Raw genomic sequence first — 21734 nt, 5'->3', positions numbered from 1 at the left:
GTGTTATGTTTACAGCAGTGAAGTAACAAGTGTTATGTTTACAGCAGTGAAGTAACAAGTGTTATCTTTATGGCAGTGAAGTATCAAGTGTTATGTTTACAGCAGTGAAGTATCAAGTGTTATGTTTACAGCAGTGAAGTATCAAGTGTTATGTTTACAGCAGTGAAGTAACAAGTGTTATGTTTACAGCATTGAAGTATCAAGTGTTATGTTCACAGCAGTGAAGTATCAAGTGTTATGTTTACAGCAGTGAAGTATCAAGTGTTATGTTTACAGCAGTGAAGTATCAAGTGTTATGTTTATGGCAGTGAAGTATCAAGTGTTATGTTTACAGCAGTGAAGTATCAAGTGTTATGTTCAGAGCAGTGAAGTATCGAGTGTTATGTTTATGGCAGTGAAGTATCAAGTGTTATGTTCAGAGCAGTGAAGTATCAAGTGTTATGTTCACAGCAGTGAAGTATCAAGTGTTATGTTCACAGCAGTGAAGTAACAAGTGTTATGTTTACAACAGTGAAGTATCAAGTGTTATGTTTATGGCAGTGAAGTATCAAGTGTTATGTTTATGGCAGTGAAGTATCAAGTGTTATGTTTACAGCAGTGAAGTATCAAGTGTTATGTTTACAGCAGTGAAGTATCAAGTGTTATGTTTACAGCAGTGAAGTATCAAGTGTTATGTTTACAGCAGTGAAGTATCAAGTGTTATGTTTATGGCAGTGAAGTATCAAGTGTTATGTTCAGAGCAGTGAAGTATCAAGTGTTATGTTTACAGCAGTGAAGTATCAAGTGTTATGTTTACAGCAGTGAAGTATCAAGTGTTATGTTTATGGCAGTGAAGTATCAAGTGTTATGTTTATGGCAGTGAAGTATCAAGTGTTATGTTTACAGCAGTGAAGTATCAAGTGTTATGTTTACAGCAGTGAAGTATCAAGTGTTATGTTTACAGCAGTGAAGTATCAAGTGTTATGTTTACAGCAGTGAAGTATCAAGTGTTATGTTTATGGCAGTGAAGTATCAAGTGTTATGTTTATGGCAGTGAAGTATCAAGTGTTATGTTTACAGCAGTGAAGTATCAAGTGTTATGTTTACAGCAGTGAAGTATCAAGTGTTATGTTTACAGCAGTGAAGTATCAAGTGTTATGTTTACAGCAGTGAAGTATCAAGTGTTATGTTTATGGCAGTGAAGTATCAAGTGTTATGTTTACAGCAGTGAAGTATCAAGTGTTATGTTCAGAGCAGTGAAGTATCGAGTGTTATGTTTATGGCAGTGAAGTATCAAGTGTTATGTTTATGGCAGTGAAGTATCAAGTGTTATGTTCAGAGCAGTGAAGTATCGAGTGTTATGTTTACAGCAGTGAAGTATCAAGTGTTATGTTTATGGCAGTGAAGTATCAAGTGTTATGTTCACAGCAGTGAAGTATCAAGTGTTATGTTTACAGCAGTGAAGTATCAAGTGTTATGTTTACAGCAGTGAAGTATCAAGTGTTATGTTTATGGCAGTGAAGTATCAAGTGTTATGTTTACAGCAGTGAAGTATCAAGTGTTATGTTTATGGCAGTGAAGTATCAAGTGTTATGTTTATGGCAGTGAAGTATCAAGTGTTATGTTTACAGCAGTGAAGTATCAAGTGTTATGTTCAGAGCAGTGAAGTATCAAGTGTTATGTTGATGGCAGTGAAGTATCGAGTGTTATCTTCAGAGCAGTGAAGTATCAAGTGTTATGTTTATGGCAGTGAAGTATCAAGTGTTATGTTTACAGCAGTGAAGTATCAAGTGTTATGTTTACAGCAGTGAAGTATCGAGTGTTATGTTTACAGCAGTGAAGTATCAAGTGTTATGTTTACAGCAGTGAAGTATCAAGTGTTATGTTTACAGCAGTGAAGTATCGAGTGTTATGTTCAGAGCAGTGAAGTATCGAGTGTTATGTTTATGGCAGTGAAGTATCGAGTGTTATGTTTATGGCAGTGAAGTATCAAGTGTTATGTTTACAGCAGTGAAGTATCAAGTGTTATGTTTACAGCAGTGAAGTATCGAGTGTTATGTTCAGAGCAGTGAAGTATCAAGTGTTATGTTTACAGCAGTGAAGTATCAAGTGTTATGTTTACAGCAGTGAAGTATCGAGTGTTATGTTCAGAGCAGTGAAGTATCGAGTGTTATGTTTATGGCAGTGAAGTATCAAGTGTTATGTTGATGGCAGTGAAGTATCGAGTGTTATGTTCAGAGCAGTGAAGTATCAAGTGTTATGTTTATGGCAGTGAAGTATCAAGTGTTATGTTTACAGCAGTGAAGTATCGAGTGTTATGTTCAGAGCAGTGAAGTATCGAGTGTTATGTTTATGGCAGTGAAGTATCAAGTGTTATGTTTATGGCAAAGAAGTATCGAGTGTTATGTTCAGAGCAGTGAAGTAACAAGTGTTATGTTTATGGCAGTGAAGTATCAAGTGTTATGTTTATGGCAGTGAAGTATCAAGTGTTATGTTTATGGCAGTGAAGTATCAAGTGTTATGTTTATGGCAGTGAAGTATCGAGTGTTATGTTCAGAGCAGTGAAGTATCAAGTGTTATGTTTACAGCAATGAAGTATCAAGTGTTATGTTCAGAGCAGTGAAGTATCGAGTGTTATGTTTATGGCAGTGAAGTATCGAGTGTTATGTTTATGGCAGTGAAGTATCGAGTGTTATGTTTACAGCAGTGAAGTATCAAGTGTTATGTTTATGGCAGTGAAGTATCAAGTGTTATGTTTACAGCAGTGAAGTATCAAGTGTTATGTTCAGAGCAGTGAAGTATCAAGTGTTATGTTCACAGCAGTGAAGTATCAAGTGTTATGTTTACAGCAGTGAAGTATCAAGTGTTATGTTTACAACAGTGAAGTATCAAGTGTTATGTTCACAGCAGTGAAGTATCAAGTGTTATGTTTATGGCAGTGAAGTATCAAGTGTTATGTTTACAGCAGTGAAGTATCGAGTGTTATGTTTATGGCAGTGAAGTATCAAGTGTTATGTTTACAGCAGTGAAGTATCAAGTGTTATGTTTACAACAGTGAAGTGTCAAGTGTTATGTTTACAGCAGTGAAGTATCAAGTGTTATGTTCACAACAGTGAAGTATCAAGTGTTATGTTCAGAGCAGTGAAGTATCAAGTGTTATGTTTACAGCAGTGAAGTATCAAGTGTTATGTTTATGGCAGTGAAGTATCAAGTGTTATGTTTATGGCAGTGAAGTATCAAGTGTTATGTTTATGGCAGTGAAGTATCAAGTGTTATGTTTATGGCAGTGAAGTATCAAGTGTTATGTTTATGGCAGTGAAGTATCGAGTGTTATGTTTACAGCAGTGAAGTATCAAGTGTTATGTTCAGAGCAGTGAAGTATCAAGTGTTATGTTCACAGCAGTGAAGTATCAAGTGTTATGTTTACAGCAGTGAAGTATCAAGTGTTATGTTTATGGCAGTGAAGTATCAAGTGTTATGTTTACAGCAGTGAAGTATCAAGTGTTATGTTCAGAGCAGTGAAGTATCAAGTGTTATGTTCACAGCAGTGAAGTATCAAGAGTTATGTTTACAGCAGTGAAGTATCAAGTGTTATGTTTACAACAGTGAAGTATCAAGTGTTATGTTCACAGCAGTGAAGTATCGAGTGTTATGTTTATGGCAGTGAAGTATCAAGTGTTATGTTTATGGCAGTGAAGTATCAAGTGTTATGTTTATGGCAGTGAAGTATCAAGTGTTATGTTTATGGCAGTGAAGTATCAAGTGTTATGTTTATGGCAGTGAAGTATCGAGTGTTATGTTCAGAGCAGTGAAGTATCGAGTGTTATGTTTATGGCAGTGAAGTATCGAGTGTTATGTTTATGGCAGTGAAGTATCGAGTGTTATGTTTATGGCAGTGAAGTATCGAGTGTTATGTTTATGGCAGTGAAGTATCAAGTGTTATGTTTATGGCAGTGAAGTATCAAGTGTTATGTTTATGGCAGTGAAGTATCAAGTGTTATGTTTATGGCAGTGAAGTATCGAGTGTTATGTTCAGAGCAGTGAAGTATCGAGTGTTATGTTTATGGCAGTGAAGTATCGAGTGTTATGTTTATGGCAGTGAAGTATCGAGTGTTATGTTTATGGCAGTGAAGTATCGAGTGTTATGTTTATGGCAGTGAAGTATCGAGTGTTATGTTTATGGCAGTGAAGTATCAAGTGTTATGTTTACAGCAGTGACGTATCAAGTGTTATGTTTATGGCAGTGAAGTATCAAGTGTTATGTTTATGGCAGTGAAGTATCGAGTGTTATGTTCAGAGCAGTGAAGTATCAAGTGTTATGTTTATGGCAGTGAAGTATCAAGTGTTATGTTTACAGCAGTGAAGTATCAAGTGTTATGTTTACAGCAGTGAAGTATCGAGTGTTATGTTCAGAGCAGTGAAGTATCAAGTGTTATGTTTACAGCAGTGAAGTATCAAGTGTTATGTTCACAACAGTGAAGTATCAATTGTTATGTTTACAGCAGTGAAGTATCAAGTGTTATGTTTATGGCAGTGAAGTATCAAGTGTTATGTTTATGGCAGTGAAGTATCAAGTGTTATGTTTATGGCAGTGAAGTATCAAGTGTTATGTTTACAGCAGTGAAGTATCGAGTGTTATGTTTACAGCAGTGAAGTATCGAGTGTTATGTTTACAGCAGTGAAGTATCGAGTGTTATGTTCAGAGCAGTGAAGTATCGAGTGTTATGTTCAGAGCAGTGAAGTATCAAGTGTTATGTTCAGAGCAGTGAAGTATCGAGTGTTATGTTTATGGCAGTGAAGTATCTAGTGTTATGTTTATGGCAGTGAAGTATCGAGTGTTATGTTTATGGCAGTGAAGTATCAAGTGTTATGTTTACAGCAGTGAAGTATCAAGTGTTATGTTTATGGCAGTGAAGTATCAAGTGTTATGTTTACAGCAGTGAAGTATCAAGTGTTATGTTTATGGCAGTGAAGTATCAAGTGTTATGTTTATGGCAGTGAAGTATCAAGTGTTATGTTTACAACAGTGAAGTATCGAGTGTTATGTTTACAGCAGTGAAGTATCAAGTGTTATGTTTACAGCAGTGAAGTATCAAGTGTTATGTTCACAACAGTGAAGTATCAAGTGTTATGTTTACAACAGTGAAGTATCAAGTGTTATGTTTACAGCAGTGAAGTATCAAGTGTTATGTTTATGGCAGTGAAGTATCAAGTGTTATGTTTATGGCAGTGAAGTATCAAGTGTTATGTTTACAGCAGTGAAGTATCAAGTGTTATGTTTACAACAGTGAAGTATCAAGTGTTATGTTTACAGCAGTGAAGTATCAAGTGTTATGTTTATGGCAGTGAAGTATCAAGTGTTATGTTTATGGCAGTGAAGTATCAAGTGTTATGTTTATGGCAGTGAAGTATCAAGTGTTATGTTTATGGCAGTGAAGTATCGAGTGTTATGTTCAGAGCAGTGAAGTATCAAGTGTTATGTTTATGGCAGTGAAGTATCGAGTGTTATGTTCAGAGCAGTGAAGTATCAAGTGTTATGTTTACAGCAGTGAAGTATCGAGTGTTATGTTCAGAGCAGTGAAGTATCGAGTGTTATGTTCAGAGCAGTGAAGTATCAAGTGTTATGTTCAGAGCAGTGAAGTATCGAGTGTTATGTTTATGGCATTGAAGTATCAAGTGTTATGTTTATGGCAGTGAAGTATCGAGTGTTATGTTTATGGCAGTGAAGTATCGAGTGTTATGTTTACAGCAGTGAAGTATCGAGTGTTATGTTCAGAGCAGTGAAGTATCAAGTGTTATCTTCATGGCAGTGAAGTATCAAGTGTTATGTTTACAGCAGTGAAGTATCGAGTGTTATGTTCAGAGCAGTGAAGTATCAAGTGTTATGTTTACAGCAGTGAAGTATCAAGTGTTATGTTCACAGCAGTGAAGTATCAAGTGTTATGTTCACAGCAGTGAAGTATCAAGTGTTATGTTCACAGCAGTGAAGTATCAAGTGTTATGTTCACAGCAGTGAAGTATCAAGTGTTATGTTCACAGCAGTGAAGTATCAAGTGTTATGTTTATGGCAGTGAAGTATCAAGTGTTATGTTTATGGCAGTGAAGTATCAAGTGTTATGTTTACAGCAGTGAAGTATCGAGTGTTATGTTCAGAGCAGTGAAGTATCAAGTGTTATGTTTACAGCAGTGAAGTATCAAGTGTTATGTTCACAGCAGTGAAGTATCAAGTGTTATGTTCACAGCAGTGAAGTATCAAGTGTTATGTTCACAGCAGTGAAGTATCAAGTGTTATGTTTATGGCAGTGAAGTATCAAGTGTTATGTTTATGGCAGTGAAGTATCAAGTGTTATGTTTATGGCAGTGAAGTATCGAGTGTTATGTTCAGAGCAGTGAAGTATCGAGTGTTATGTTTATGGCAGTGAAGTATCGAGTGTTATGTTTATGGCAGTGAAGTATCGAGTGTTATGTTTATGGCAGTGAAGTATCGAGTGTTATGTTTATGGCAGTGAAGTATCGAGTGTTATGTTTATGGCAGTGAAGTATCAAGTGTTATGTTTACAGCAGTGAAGTATCAAGTGTTATGTTTATGGCAGTGAAGTATCAAGTGTTATGTTTATGGCAGTGAAGTATCGAGTGTTATGTTCAGAGCAGTGAAGTATCAAGTGTTATGTTTATGGCAGTGAAGTATCAAGTGTTATGTTTACAGCAGTGAAGTATCAAGTGTTATGTTTACAGCAGTGAAGTATCGAGTGTTATGTTCAGAGCAGTGAAGTATCAAGTGTTATGTTTACAGCAGTGAAGTATCAAGTGTTATGTTCACAACAGTGAAGTATCAATTGTTATGTTTACAGCAGTGAAGTATCAAGTGTTATGTTTATGGCAGTGAAGTATCAAGTGTTATGTTTATGGCAGTGAAGTATCAAGTGTTATGTTTATGGCAGTGAAGTATCAAGTGTTATGTTTACAGCAGTGAAGTATCGAGTGTTATGTTCAGAGCAGTGAAGTATCGAGTGTTATGTTTACAGCAGTGAAGTATCGAGTGTTATGTTCAGAGCAGTGAAGTATCGAGTGTTATGTTCAGAGCAGTGAAGTATCAAGTGTTATGTTCAGAGCAGTGAAGTATCGAGTGTTATGTTTATGGCAGTGAAGTATCGAGTGTTATGTTTATGGCAGTGAAGTATCGAGTGTTATGTTTATGGCAGTGAAGTATCAAGTGTTATGTTTACAGCAGTGAAGTATCAAGTGTTATGTTTATGGCAGTGAAGTATCAAGTGTTATGTTTACAGCAGTGAAGTATCAAGTGTTATGTTTATGGCAGTGAAGTATCAAGTGTTATGTTTATGGCAGTGAAGTATCAAGTGTTATGTTTACAACAGTGAAGTATCGAGTGTTATGTTTACAGCAGTGAAGTATCAAGTGTTATGTTTACAGCAGTGAAGTATCAAGTGTTATGTTCACAACAGTGAAGTATCAAGTGTTATGTTTACAACAGTGAAGTATCAAGTGTTATGTTTACAGCAGTGAAGTATCAAGTGTTATGTTTATGGCAGTGAAGTATCAAGTGTTATGTTTATGGCAGTGAAGTATCAAGTGTTATGTTTACAGCAGTGAAGTATCAAGTGTTATGTTTACAACAGTGAAGTATCAAGTGTTATGTTTACAGCAGTGAAGTATCAAGTGTTATGTTTATGGCAGTGAAGTATCAAGTGTTATCTTTATGGCAGTGAAGTATCAAGTGTTATGTTTATGGCAGTGAAGTATCAAGTGTTATGTTTATGGCAGTGAAGTATCGAGTGTTATGTTCAGAGCAGTGAAGTATCAAGTGTTATGTTTATGGCAGTGAAGTATCGAGTGTTATGTTCAGAGCAGTGAAGTATCAAGTGTTATGTTTACAGCAGTGAAGTATCGAGTGTTATGTTCAGAGCAGTGAAGTATCGAGTGTTATGTTCAGAGCAGTGAAGTATCAAGTGTTATGTTCAGAGCAGTGAAGTATCGAGTGTTATGTTTATGGCATTGAAGTATCAAGTGTTATGTTTATGGCAGTGAAGTATCGAGTGTTATGTTTATGGCAGTGAAGTATCGAGTGTTATGTTTACAGCAGTGAAGTATCGAGTGTTATGTTCAGAGCAGTGAAGTATCAAGTGTTATCTTCATGGCAGTGAAGTATCAAGTGTTATGTTTACAGCAGTGAAGTATCGAGTGTTATGTTCAGAGCAGTGAAGTATCAAGTGTTATGTTTACAGCAGTGAAGTATCAAGTGTTATGTTCACAGCAGTGAAGTATCAAGTGTTATGTTCACAGCAGTGAAGTATCAAGTGTTATGTTCACAGCAGTGAAGTATCAAGTGTTATGTTTATGGCAGTGAAGTATCAAGTGTTATGTTTATGGCAGTGAAGTATCAAGTGTTATGTTTATGGCAGTGAAGTATCGAGTGTTATGTTCAGAGCAGTGAAGTATCGAGTGTTATGTTTATGGCAGTGAAGTATCGAGTGTTATGTTTATGGCAGTGAAGTATCGAGTGTTATGTTTATGGCAGTGAAGTATCGAGTGTTATGTTTATGGCAGTGAAGTATCGAGTGTTATGTTTATGGCAGTGAAGTATCAAGTGTTATGTTTACAGCAGTGAAGTATCAAGTGTTATGTTTATGGCAGTGAAGTATCAAGTGTTATGTTTATGGCAGTGAAGTATCGAGTGTTATGTTCAGAGCAGTGAAGTATCAAGTGTTATGTTTATGGCAGTGAAGTATCAAGTGTTATGTTTACAGCAGTGAAGTATCAAGTGTTATGTTTACAGCAGTGAAGTATCGAGTGTTATGTTCAGAGCAGTGAAGTATCAAGTGTTATGTTTACAGCAGTGAAGTATCAAGTGTTATGTTCACAACAGTGAAGTATCAATTGTTATGTTTACAGCAGTGAAGTATCAAGTGTTATGTTTATGGCAGTGAAGTATCAAGTGTTATGTTTATGGCAGTGAAGTATCAAGTGTTATGTTTATGGCAGTGAAGTATCAAGTGTTATGTTTACAGCAGTGAAGTATCGAGTGTTATGTTCAGAGCAGTGAAGTATCGAATGTTATGTTTACAGCAGTGAAGTATCGAGTGTTATGTTCAGAGCAGTGAAGTATCGAGTGTTATGTTCAGAGCAGTGAAGTATCAAGTGTTATGTTCAGAGCAGTGAAGTATCGAGTGTTATGTTTATGGCAGTGAAGTATCGAGTGTTATGTTTATGGCAGTGAAGTATCGAGTGTTATGTTTATGGCAGTGAAGTATCAAGTGTTATGTTTACAGCAGTGAAGTATCAAGTGTTATGTTTATGGCAGTGAAGTATCAAGTGTTATGTTTACAGCAGTGAAGTATCAAGTGTTATGTTTATGGCAGTGAAGTATCAAGTGTTATGTTTATGGCAGTGAAGTATCAAGTGTTATGTTTACAACAGTGAAGTATCGAGTGTTATGTTTACAGCAGTGAAGTATCAAGTGTTATGTTTACAGCAGTGAAGTATCAAGTGTTATGTTCACAACAGTGAAGTATCAAGTGTTATGTTTACAACAGTGAAGTATCAAGTGTTATGTTTACAGCAGTGAAGTATCAAGTGTTATGTTTATGGCAGTGAAGTATCAAGTGTTATGTTTATGGCAGTGAAGTATCAAGTGTTATGTTTACAGCAGTGAAGTATCAAGTGTTATGTTTACAACAGTGAAGTATCAAGTGTTATGTTTACAGCAGTGAAGTATCAAGTGTTATGTTTATGGCAGTGAAGTATCAAGTGTTATGTTTATGGCAGTGAAGTATCAAGTGTTATGTTTATGGCAGTGAAGTATCAAGTGTTATGTTTATGGCAGTGAAGTATCGAGTGTTATGTTCAGAGCAGTGAAGTATCAAGTGTTATGTTTATGGCAGTGAAGTATCGAGTGTTATGTTCAGAGCAGTGAAGTATCAAGTGTTATGTTTACAGCAGTGAAGTATCGAGTGTTATGTTCAGAGCAGTGAAGTATCGAGTGTTATGTTCAGAGCAGTGAAGTATCAAGTGTTATGTTCAGAGCAGTGAAGTATCGAGTGTTATGTTTATGGCATTGAAGTATCAAGTGTTATGTTTATGGCAGTGAAGTATCGAGTGTTATGTTTATGGCAGTGAAGTATCGAGTGTTATGTTTACAGCAGTGAAGTATCGAGTGTTATGTTCAGAGCAGTGAAGTATCAAGTGTTATCTTCATGGCAGTGAAGTATCAAGTGTTATGTTTACAGCAGTGAAGTATCGAGTGTTATGTTCAGAGCAGTGAAGTATCAAGTGTTATGTTTACAGCAGTGAAGTATCAAGTGTTATGTTCACAGCAGTGAAGTATCAAGTGTTATGTTCACAGCAGTGAAGTATCAAGTGTTATGTTCACAGCAGTGAAGTATCAAGTGTTATGTTCACAGCAGTGAAGTATCAAGTGTTATGTTTACAGCAGTGAAGTATCAAGTGTTATGTTTACAGCAATGAAGTATCAAGTGTTATGTTTACAGCAGTGAAGTATCAAGTGTTATGTTTACAGCAATGAAGTATCAAGTGTTATGTTTACAGCAGTGAAGTATCAAGTGTTATGTTTACGGCAGTGAAGTATCAATTGCAAGTGGTATGTTTACAGCAGTGAAGTATCAAGTGTTATGTTTACAGCAGTGAAGTATCAAGTGTTATGTTTACAGCATTGAAGTATCAATTGCAAGTGTTATGTTTACAGCAGTGAAGTATCAAGTGTTATGTTTACAGCATTGAAGTATCAATTGCAAGTGGTATGTTCACAGCAGTGAAGTATCAAGTGTTATGTTTACAGCAATGAAGTATCAAGTGTTATGTTTACAGCAATGAAGTATCAAGTGTTATGTTTACAGCAGTGAAGTATCAAGTGTTATGTTTATGGCAGTGAAGTATCAATTGCAAGTGGTATGTTTACAGCAGTGAAGTATCAAGTGTTATGTTTACAGCATTGAAGTATCAATTGCAAGTGGTATGTTTACAGCAGTGAAGTATCAAGTGTTATGTTTACAGCAGTGAAGTCTCAATTGCAAGTGGTATGTTTACAGGAGTGAAGTATCAAGTGTTATGTTCACAGCATGCACAGTGAAGTATCAAGTGTTATGTTCACAGAAGTGAAGTATCAAGTGTTATGTTTACAGCAGTGAAGTATTAATTGTTATGTTCACAGCAGTGAAGTATCAATTGTTATGTTTACAGCAGTGAAGTATCAAGTGTTATGTTTATAGCAGTGAAGTATTAATTGTTATGTTCACAACAGTGAAGTATCAAGTGTTATGTTTACAGCAGTGAAGTATCAAGTGTTATGTTCACAACAGTGAAGTATCAAGTGTTATGTTCACAACAGTGAAGTATCAAGTGTTATGTTCACAGCAGTGAAGTATCAAGTGTTATGTTTACAGCAGTGAAGTATCAATTGTTATGTTTACAGCAGTGAAGTATCAAGTGTTATGTTCACAGCAGTGAAGTATCAAGTGTTATGTTCACAGCAGTGAAGTATCAAGTGTTATGTTCACAGCAGTGAAGTATCAAGTGTTATGTTCACAACAGTGAAGTATCAAGTGTTATGTTCACAACAGTGAAGTATCAAGTGTTATGTTCACAGCAGTGAAGTATCAAGTGTTATGTTTACAGCAGTGAAGTATCAATTGTTATGTTTACAGCAGTGAAGTATCAAGTGTTATGTTCACAGCAGTGAAGTATCAAGTGTTATGTTCACAGCAGTGAAGTATCAAGTGGTTTGTTCACAGCAGTGAAGTATCAAGTGTTATGTTCACAACAGTGAAGTATCAAGTGTTATGTTCACAACAGTGAAGTATCAAGTGTTATGTTCACAACAGTGAAGTATCATTTGTGTTTACTGCAATGAAATATAATTTTTTCTGAACTTCGGAAATCTCAGTCTTTGACACTTAAGTATATAATAAACATATATATATTTATGAAGAAACAATGGTTTGTCGCCAACAGATTTACACCATACCCGCGGTAAACGTCTTAGAGCTGCATCACTTCAGGCATTCCTACACATCAAGCTGACGCAACATGATATAACAGGAATACTGTTCAACTCGGCGTTTAACCACAACTCACTCACTACCCTTTAAAAATGCTTTTATCTACGTTAATCATGTCGTTTATCGTTTCTTACAAGATTTGGGGAAGTGAGGTAGACTATTGTTCAAATACAGTGCTTCTCGTCAATCCAGAGTACCATTCCCACATGACGTCACACAGTTTACAGCAACGCGCGCATGCATTTCTCAATCTTTTATGTCCGCTTCAGTTGTTCGATGACCATGGCTGCATAGTCAGGAACATGGTGGAATTCATGCTGCTTATTTGCTTGTTGTTATAAGCCGCGTGAAATATAACTGCTGCCTGCAAATAATCGTCTCTGGTCCAGACAAACCAGTGACTGATACTATGAGCAAATCAACCAAATCAGCGAGTGTTGCCACCCGATCCATGTAGTGTCCTCTCACCATCAGCATACCAATCGTTGAATAATATAAGGGTAGCGCTATTTTTCAGTTGGCAGTTGAAAAGACCGAGGGCTTCTGCAAATGATATGCCCTGAAAAATAGCGTTACCGTTATTATAGCTAAAATGGATGGAATTTGTTATCAAATAAAAAGATACATACAATTTCGGTTTTGAAACATTAACTGCAATCAACAAGAATGTCACTGACCCACTTTTACAAATATGGAGACGTCATAGAACAAACCAGATGACGTCACCTATCCCTATCCTATGACGTCACCTAACAACGGGCGTGATAATGGCCCGTCGTCAAGCAATATGAGGGCATTATTTTGTTTGTTTGTTTGTTGTTTAACGCCGCACTCAGCAATATTCCAGCTATATGACGGCGGTTATGAGGGCATTAACTAGTTACACTGGCCCTCTGATTTCTGATAACATGCGGGTTGTTTAATGATAATTCTAGCCATTTTAGCTACAATATAAGGGTAACGCTATTTTTCAGGGCATTATCATTTGTAGAAGCCCGAGGTTTTCCATTAACTGCCCGACGAAGGAGGGCAGTTGAAAAGACCGAGGGCTTCTGCAAATGATAATGCCCTGAAAAAAGAGCGTTACCATTATTATAGCTAAAATGGATCGAATTATCATTACTGCTGCCTGCAAATAATCGTCTCTGGTCCAGACAAACCAGTGACTGATACTATGAGCAAATCAACCAAATCAGCGAGTGTTGCCACCCGATCCATGTAGTGTCCTCTCACCATCAGCATACCAATCGTTGAATAATATAAGGGTAGCGCTATTTTTCAGTTGGCAGTTGAAAAGACCGAGGGCTTCTGCAAATGATATGCCCTGAAAAATAGCGTTACCGTTATTATAGCTAAAATGGATGGAATTTGTTATCAAATAAAAAGATACATACAATTTCGGTTTTGAAACATTAACTGCAATCAACAAGAATGTCACTGACCCACTTTTACAAATATGGAGACGTCATAGAACAAACCAGATGACGTCACCTATCCCTATCCTATGACGTCACCTAACAACGGGCGTGATAATGGCCCGTCGTCAAGCAATATGAGGGCATTATTTTGTTTGTTTGTTTGTTGTTTAACGCCGCACTCAGCAATATTCCAGCTATATGACGGCGGTTATGAGGGCATTAACTAGTTACACTGGCCCTCTGATTTCTGATAACATGCGGGTTGTTTAATGATAATTCTAGCCATTTTAGCTACAATATAAGGGTAACGCTATTTTTCAGGGCATTATCATTTGTAGAAGCCCGAGGTTTTCCATTAACTGCCCGACGAAGGAGGGCAGTTGAAAAGACCGAGGGCTTCTGCAAATGATAATGCCCTGAAAAAAGAGCGTTACCATTATTATAGCTAAAATGGATCGAATTTGTTATCAAATAAAAAGAAACAACAACATCGGTTGTGAAACATTTACTGCAATCAACACGAATGTCACACACTCCGTCGCAGTGGTGACTCAGCATAACACCACTGCCACAGGCTAATTTGCATATCACGTGACCGGACTTTTCTCTTGTTTGTAAACAAACGCGCTTTTTCAGAAATCAGTATAGAACAGACTAATGCAAGTATTTGGGGGCGCGTTACATATTGTTTTGCATAACTATATAGATATGCTACTACAACTGCGACAGTGAGTTGCATGACAATATATATTTATGCATCAAAGTGACCGTGTCGCTAGCTCTCCGTTGGGCTTCGATGACAGCACGTGGATCCGTACAACCAATGTAAACATAGGATAACTACGCAGAAACAAGTAGATTTTTACGTATTTGCATACTTTCTCAATGAAAGTTAACCATTCTTTGACATTTGTTTATGAAAATGTGTAGACTTGTCAAACATGAAACGGATGAAAAGCATATGCAATATCTTGAATGGACTTTGAAAGATGTGACGAATCGTCACATGGCGCTGGCCTGTGGCAGAGGTACTATGCTAGCTGGCTGCCGGCCGCATGGAACTCTGGGTAGGAGAGTGGAATGTCACTGACCACATTTTACAAATATGGAAACGTCATAGAACAAACTAGATGACGTCACTATAATACGTGACGTCATTTTCTCTACCCTATGACGTCACCTAACAACGGGCTTGATAATGGCCCGTCGTCAAGCAATCTGAGGCCATTATCAAGTTACAGTGGCCCGCTCATTTCTGATAACGTGCGGGCGGTTTAATGATAATTCTAGCCATTTTAGCTATAATATGATGAATGTGAAATATGCATTACATCCATGGATACTTGTTTTTAATTTGCAATATGCAAACTAGGATATATTTAGCCTGTCTGCTATCATCTAAGTCCAAACATAATTAGTAACAGTTTTTGCACTATGCACATGTGGAAGATCCTCTATCTTTAGTTTTGTAACTGAGATTGTCAGTGGCTGTATCCTCAAAGGAGTTGAAGGACTGTACAATTATTGTCCCCCCGAGAGGGGATGTAAGACAACATCATTCGAAGTACGTTTATTCCTACTACCGTTTTAGTCGTAGTATACGTGTTTGTTTTAATTGTGGCTAAACTTGATGATCGCCAGCAGCTAAGGGATGGCGTAAATCCTGCTGGGGAACCGTGCAGGTAGCAGACGTATTGTAAGTCCCCACGGTTTCAAGTAGGTGGCCTACCTTTAGTTGCTGGCGATCCCCAGCCCGATTTAATAATGCATTGTTATTTATCGTGATATCTTTTTATTGTTCCATACTAGTCTTAAAATACACATCTGTGATAATCTAGTTATTTTACTGTCCTTTGACGACAGGTTTTATAATCAAATTGTATGTATTATTAAGTCTAACTTGATTCAGTCACGATATGGCTGAAATATTGCCGATGTGACTATAAATATTCACTCACTCACAATCATTAGTTTATAAAGGAATCTGTAATACAATTATCAATATGTACTATGTGTATTTTATTTATTACATGTATGTAGTGCACTCTCGTTTGTATATTGCCATGTACAAATACACAAAGGCCTACACGTACTGAAATAAAGTGATGATCCTAATTAGACTCCTATCATTGTATAACTACAGTAAACATACGGTTATAACGAACCCAAAGGGACAACTAATTTTAGTTCGTTATAACCGTAATTCGTTATAAGCATATATACAGCATAACTACAGCATATAGTCGGGACTAAAAAGTTATTTGTTATATCCGTTAGTTCGTTATAACCGTGTTCGTTATAACCGTAGTTTACTGTACTTATGTAAATCTCTGAATCAGGAACACCGTCATATTTATTTTAAGCAAATATTTTTCAAAAGACAGCCTGTGATTTCGACTGTCCAATCTGATACAGTGTGTGGTTATTTATAAATACACATGTGCATCTATCGAAAGGTTATTAATCCCGATCTTTTCAAATAGCTTGTGTCATGAATAGCAATACTGTGACCTTAAGATTACGTTGCTAAACCCGCCCTTCCTTCATTATCGCCAGACGTGCCCGACGGTGAGAACAGCATTGAGCAACAATGGGGCACGGCCTACCGTGTTGATAGCCATCTAACGGTAACAAAGACTCGGCCGTAATGTGTTTCGTAAAGTATTACGTGTACAAAGGTCGCAGCATTTAGCCTGGACAACGACAGGTTACACAATGGTGTCTGCGAAAGAAGCGACCTGCTCCCTCCTGTGCTTATATATTGTACGTCTAGGCCTATCAGGCTGCACGGCACTTTTGGATCTCTTAACCGTAACGTCTTTACGTCAGACAACGCCAACGTCAGATTGCGTAGTCACTCGAGCAAACCAAAGCTGTCGTATCGCTTTGTATTGTCAGTTAAGAACGTGGTGAGCATATGGTCTGTGTCATCAGGTGAGGGGCTAGGCGGAGGCAAAATGGTAGGGATGTGTTTAAATATCCCTCCATCTCTCGCTCCCTCCCACTCTCTCCCTCCCTCCCTCCCCCCTCTCTCTTTCTCTATTTCCCTCGCTTTCTCCTGTTCCTCCCTCTCCGTCTCCCTCTCTCTTTCTCTCTCTTCCTCTTCCTCTGGTTCTCTCCCTCTTCTTCTCTCTCTTCCTCTCGTTCTCTCCCTCTTCCGCTCTCTCTCCCCTCTCTCTTTCTTCCTCTTTCTCTCCCTCTTCCGCTCCCGCTTCCTCTCTCTCCCCACTCTCTCCTTTTCCCCCCTCCGTCTCCCCTCTCTCTTCCTCTCGTTCTCTCCCTCTATCTCCTCTTCCTCTCCCTCTTCCTCTCTCTCCCCCGCCCTCTCCTTCTCCCCCTTCGTCTCCCCTCTCTCTTCCTCTCGTTCTCTCCCTCTATATCCCTCTTCCTCTCCCTCTTCCTCTCTCTCCCCGCTCTCTCCTTCTCCCCCTTCGTCTCCCCTTTCTCTTCCTCTCTCGTTCTCTTCCTCTTCCTATCTTTCTTCCTCTCGTTCTCCCCCTCTTCCTCTCTCTCTTCCTCTCCTTTTCTCCCTCTTCCGCTCTCTCTCCCCTCTCTCTTTCTTCCTCCTTCTCTCCCTTTTCCTGTCTCTCTTCCTCTCTCTCCCCTCTCTCTCCTTCTCTCTCCCCCTACGTCTCCCCTCCCACTTCCTCTCGTTCTCACCCTCGTTCTCTCCCTCTATCTCCCTCTCCCTCTTCCTCTCTCTCCCTCTCTCTCCCCCGCTCTCTCCTTCTCCCCCTCCGTCTCCCCTCTCTCTTCCTCTCGTTCGCTCCCTCTTCCTCTTGCTCTTCCTCTTCTCCCCCTCTCTCTCCTTCTCCCTCCCCTCCGTCTCCCCTCTCTCTTCCTCTCGTTCTCTCCTCTTACTCTTCTTCTCTTCCCCTCCCGCTTCTTCTCCCTCTTCCGCCTCTCCTCTTCCTCTCTCTCTTCCTCTCGTTCTTTCCCTCTCCCTCTCTCTCTTCCTTTCGTTCTCCCCCTCTCTCTCCCTCTTCCTCTCCCCTCTCTCCCCTCTCTCCCCTTCTCCCTCTCCCTCCGTCTCCCCTCTCTCTTCCTCTCGTTCTCTCCCTCTTCCCCTCCCTCTTCCTCTCGTTCTCTCTCTCTTCCTCTCTCTTTTCCTCTCGTTCTCTCTCTCTCCTTCTCCCTCCCCCTCAGTCTCCCCTCTCTCTTCCTCTTGTTCTCTCCCTCTTCCCCTCCCTCTTCCTCTCGTTCTCTCTCTCTTCCTCTCTCTTTTCCTCTCGTTCTCTCTCTCTCCTTCTCCCTCCCCCTCAGTCTCCCCTCTCTCTTCCTCTTGTTCTCCCCCTCTTCCTCTCTGTCTTCCTCTTGTTCTCTCCATCTTCCTGTCTCTTCCTCTTGTTCCCCCCTCTTCCTCTCTATCTTCCTCTTGTTCTCACCATCTTCTTCTCTCTCTTCCTCTCGTTCTCCCCTCTTCCTCTCTGTCTTCCTCTCGTTCTCTCCATCTTCCTCTCTCTCTTCCTCTCGTTCTCTCCCCCTTCCGCTTCTCCCTCTTCCTCTCCCTCTCCCTCTCTCTCCCTCTCTCTCGTTCTCCCTCCCTCTCTCTCTCTTCCTCTTCCCCTCGCCCTCATTCTCTCTCTCCCTCCCCCTCTCTCTCTCCCTCTTTCTCCCTCTCTTTCTCTCACTCCCTCTCTCTCACGACTCTCTCTCCCCCACCCCTCTCTCTCCAATTTTCTGTAAAGATATCCTTGCGTCCCCACCACAAAAAAGTAAGTTCAGGAGCTAACTAACTACTCATGTATAGCATCTGTATATGGTCCCTGGAGAAATTAGCTGTCGTAGAAATTTGTCATGTGGTCAAATCCGAAGGCGACAAGTCAATCGTAGGCTACACAGCCTCCTCCAATGCCATCAAATGAGATGGAAGGGTATCGGGAACACACTCCAGGCGCCAGGGGGAAAATGGGTCACGAATCAGGTGAAGACGTTTTGAGATGAAAATTTAGATTTGCCCACGGCTTTGGTCAAAAGATCAGACAAATAAGATGATCACGGGATCTTGGTTTTAGGGTATGTCTGCACTGCGGAAGATTGGATTGTGGGACATATTGTATCGTTATGTAAACTGTTGAGGAACTACTTTCTGTAATAAGATGAGAAGGTTAGGGACATAGCGTGCTTCGGGGTATTTAGTTATATAAGGAATCGTGAAGGATGAGGCTTGTCTTTTAGACAGTCATTGGGTCTGTACCTGACGCTAGGTAACATTATAAAGTTGATATTCATTTTACCAAGTGTTGAAGTGGAGACGGGAGAGATTAATTCTACTTCTCATCCTGAGAATGTCGGTGGGTCCTACCCACACAAGTTTATTTCCTCTGGGGTCAGGATGTCAATTAAAAACAGTGGATGGTAGTTAAGACGTAACAACAGACCATCCCTTTAAAAAGTCCTTCGAGATTCTCAGGAACCATCTCTGTTCGTGTTTGACAGTTCGCCCGAGCAGAATGTTCCTGGACATCTTGAAATTCGTAAACGATTTAATTTACCGTTTTAAAAAAAACCGGGCTTTCTGTATGTTTTGTGACATTTAAATACGGAGAAATAGAGATATGACTCTGTCTGCCTTTTTTTATCTATACCTATTACCCCAGTCAATTAATCAGTGTGCACTCGATTTTCATTCTCAACTCCCTGGGATGTATACAACCCAAGCTTCCCATCCGACAGGGTGCTATATGTTTGTGTAGTTATTTAAACAAAATGGCGTTGGCATACGTATAACGACGTTCCTCTGATCGTGTAATCAAGTGTTACCGCAGTGACGTACGAATGCAATGACGTCATAGTCACCTGAATGCGATAACGTCATGATTCAATTGATGACGTCACATGCTTACGTAATAACTGAAGTCGGCTTGTTGGCAGTATCTGAACATTTTGCTCTGGTAACTCACACAGCACCCATCGGACTATCAACCTCCACCTCTGCTGCACCTTTACACCAACAGGGGCGGTCGGGTAGCCTAGTGGTTAAAGCGTTCACTCGTCACGCCGAAGACCCGGGTTCGATTCCCGACATGGGTACAATGTGTGAAGCCCATGGTGTCGCCCGCCGTGATATTTCTGGAATATAGCTAAAAGCGGCGTAAAATCAAACTCACTCACTCACTTTACCCCAACACCACCCAGCGACTCAACCCCCACCCCGACCACCCCTCCCTACATTTCATTTACAATGTACGCCCTTGCGTTTACTTCAGTGTTTTTTTAACCGACACAAAAGGTTCACAGACTCTTCCTGTTTAAGCTGATGTGGTCTAGTGGTAGAGCGACCGCCCGGAGAGAGGAAGCTCGGTAGTTCGATTCCACGGCTACGTCAAAACAAAAAACTTGAAAAGATGGTACTTTTTGTTTCCCAGCCTGGCTCTGGGTATTTAGGGAATAAAAGGACTGGTCAGCTCGGAGTCAGTATATTGTGTATTGTCGTGTATCCATGTTAAACTGCGGTATGGTATCTGAGTGGGCTAGCGCTATAAAGTGCAAGCAGCCACACACACACACAATGCCAGGAGTCAGTATATTGTGTATTGTCGTGTATCCATGTTAAACTGCGGTATGGTATCTGAGTGGGCTAGCACAATAAAGCCCTAGCAGCCACACACACACACACAATGCCAGGAGTCAGTATATTGTGTATTGTCGTGTATCCATGTTAAACTGCGGTATGGTATCTGAGTGGGCTAGCACTATAAAGTGCAAGCAGCCACACACACACACAATACCAGGAGTCAGTATATTGTGTATTGTCGTGTATCCATGTTAAACTGCGGTATGGTATCTGAGTGGGCTAGCACTATAAAGTGCAAGCAGCCACACACACACACAATGCCAGGAGTCAGTATATTGTGTATTGTCGTGTATCCATGTTAAACTGCGGTATGGTATCTGAGTGGGCTAGCACTATAAAGTGCAAGCAGCCACACACACACACAATGCCAGGAGTCAGTATATTGTGAATTGTCGTGTATCCATGTTAAACTGCGGTATGGTATCTGAGTGGGCTAGCACTATAAAGTCCTAACAGCCACACACACACACAATGCCAGGAGTCAGTATATTGTGTATTGTCGTGTATCCATGTTAAACTGCGGTATGGTATCTGAGTTCGCTAGCACTATAAAGTCCTAGCAGCCACACACACACACAATGCCAGGAGTCAGTATATTGTGTATTGTCGTGTATCCATGTTAAACTGCGGTATGGTATCTGAGTGGGCTAGCATTATAAAGTCCTAGCAGCCACACACACACAATGCCAGGAGTCAGTATATTGTGTGTTTGTCGTGTATCCATGTTAAACTGCGGTATGGTATCTGAGTGGGCTAGCAATATAAAGTCCAAGCAGCCACACACACACACAATGCTAGGAGTCAGTATATTGTGTATTGTCGTGTATCCATGTTAAACTGCGGTATGGTATCTGAGTGGGCTAGCAATATAAAGTCCAAGCAGCCACACACACACACAATGCCAATTAAGAGTACTCCAAGGTGAAGCATTTGTTTCCCCGTTACGATCGGCTAAGTAGCATCAATACAAAGCCTTATAACTATTCATGGACGGTGATCATCTTGGTTTTCGTCGTCCTGCACTAATTTTCTTGCGTGAATTGTTTTGTATTGCCTCCACGGCCAGATCAATGGAAGGCTGTTTCCAGTGACACTGTGGCGGAGTAATTGTCACTTTCCTACCCAGTCGCTTGATTCAAGGCTATTTCCGAGGTGGTTAATTTCCGAGTTGGATCTCCGAGATGGATCAGAAGCCTTAGATGTGGTAGTGGCCGCCAGAAGTGACCACAGTCAGAAGGAGGTTAAATAGATTTCTTTGTTAATCGAAACTGATCATCGCCGAAAAACATTGAGGTGTTGTGTCAAGGGACAAACAGGTCCTTTTGCAACTATACAACTCAAAAGAAGTTAAGAATCACCTGATTCTTTCATGTTACTATAGTTAATCTCTCATGTTATGACAGGTTAACTTTACCATTATGAAAGAATCGGGTGATCCTGAACTTCTTTTGAGTAGTATATTTTGAAATGGGAATGACGTGTTGGAAGCGTTGATGTAGTGCATAACGGAGTTTGATTCATTTCATACAACTATTCTCATCATTGTGTTGATGGTTTGTTTGACAGATATTGAGTTTAACTGTTTGATTATCTAGTTTTATGTTGTTCTGTGTGATATGATACTTGTGGTCGAGTAACATAAGTAACAAATATTCCCCAAATGACAGCACGTGATTTCAACTGTCCGACCTGATACATTGTACAGGTTATTTATAAAAACACATGTGC

This window comes from Haliotis rufescens, unplaced genomic scaffold (assembly GCF_023055435.1).
Source record: "Haliotis rufescens isolate VD_foot unplaced genomic scaffold, xgHalRufe1.0.p SCAF_24, whole genome shotgun sequence".
NCBI classification, from domain to species: domain Eukaryota; kingdom Metazoa; phylum Mollusca; class Gastropoda; order Lepetellida; family Haliotidae; genus Haliotis; species Haliotis rufescens.
Note: the sequence above shows the minus strand (reverse complement) of the source record.